Source organism: Acanthisitta chloris, unplaced genomic scaffold (assembly GCF_000695815.1).
Source record: "Acanthisitta chloris isolate BGI_N310 unplaced genomic scaffold, ASM69581v1 scaffold429, whole genome shotgun sequence".
NCBI classification, from domain to species: Eukaryota; Metazoa; Chordata; class Aves; order Passeriformes; family Acanthisittidae; genus Acanthisitta; species Acanthisitta chloris.
In genome coordinates, this window is record NW_008690598.1 from 48,699 (window position 1) to 50,186 (window position 1,488).

Below are 1,488 nucleotides of genomic sequence, written 5' to 3' on the forward strand. Positions count from 1 at the left end.
CTGAACAGATACAATTCTCACAGCTGCAGATGAAGGAGAAAGATAAGGCATTTCTAATAATCAAAAGAGCAAACTGCAATATAAATTCCTGAAGCTGAGCCCACACAGGTAAATTGAAGCATAGATTGGCTTTGGTTAGAAGGGACTGTAAAGATCATCTAGTTCCAAACTCCCAGCTTTGGGCAATGACACCTTCCACTAAACCAGGTGGATCAGTACCCTATCCATGGATATCCATTGAAATCCATATCCAAGATGCTAGGCTAGGGCACTCACAGCTTCTCTGGGCAGTTCTGTTTCAGTGCCTCACCATCCTCAAAGTAAGGAATTTTTCCTAATATCTAACCCAAACCTACTCTCTTCCAGTTTAAAGCCATTCCCCCTTGTCCTGTCACTACATGCTCTTATAAACAGTCCCTCTGCATCTTTCTTGTAGACTCCCTTCAGGTACTGGAAGACTGCAATTAGGTCATCCTGAATCCTTCTCTTTTCTAGGCTGAACAAGCCCAATTCTCTCAGCCTTTCCTCATAGCGGAGGTGCTCCATCCCTCCTATATAATTAAGGACAAAATTGAAAGAGAAGCTAAAATGGTTTGCAGAGGCAAACAGTTTCTACAGAAAGAGAACATTAAATTATCACCATTGCCTTATCTGTAACACATGAGCGAGCAGTGACAGTCACTATAAGAAACTCTTCAACACAGTCAGTAGGTCTTAGTCCTTCTTCCCAATGTCTGTTCTCCCATCGGCATGACCTCACAAGACAAAGGCACTGTGGGCTACAAGTGTACATGAAAGGTTCCTAACACAGGATCGAGAACATTTCATCCACCCTGCTGAATTCAAGCCTATAACTAGCAAAGTGTGTCCCCCCACAGCACAGTCTCTACCTCTGCTACATTAACAGAGACTAATAAAATAAACGGAGTCAACCTTCTTCACTTACAGAGCCACCCCACAGAGGAGCAAAATGCAGGGAACTCTCTTCCTGGCAGCACTTCTTTTCCAGCAAGCTGAAGCAAGAGTCTAATAGGCTGTCACTCCTATAAGCGAGCTCATATCAAACCAAAGACAAGTGGATCGAACAAAATTTTGTGAGTGACCAAAAGCAGTAGCTTGACTTGGGTTCGGAATATGAATACAGCTAGTATGCTGTAGACAGCACTGGCACTTCTGGTTTATATCAATAACACCTTATAGATTATCATAAAGCCTAATCCTGCAAAATACTGGGAGAACAAATGCTGCCAGTAGCAGCTGGATGCTCTATGAACCTTGTAAAAAGATGGTTAGATAGCGCAAATGAATGTATAGAACTAAAATCAACTTCAGAAACTAATCAACTATCAGAAGAGTACTGCAAGTAGCAAAATCCATTTCTGGAAGATGACTGGGTTTTGCATGCCTATATTATTTTCAAAAACAGTGTAATTTCTTCTTTACTAGGCAGTGGAATTTAGCACAGACTAATTCAAAATGAAGATGTCT

General features: G+C 41.5%; 1 protein-coding gene across 1 annotated transcript in view; it reads right to left on the reverse strand.

Moving 5' to 3' along the window:
* Positions 1-1,488, reverse strand: part of LOC103809045 (protein unc-13 homolog B-like) — a gene marked incomplete at its 5' end in the record, with an annotated part of 147,181 nt that overhangs the window by 47,237 nt on the left and 98,456 nt on the right. The gene's annotated exons all lie outside the window — the stretch shown is intronic.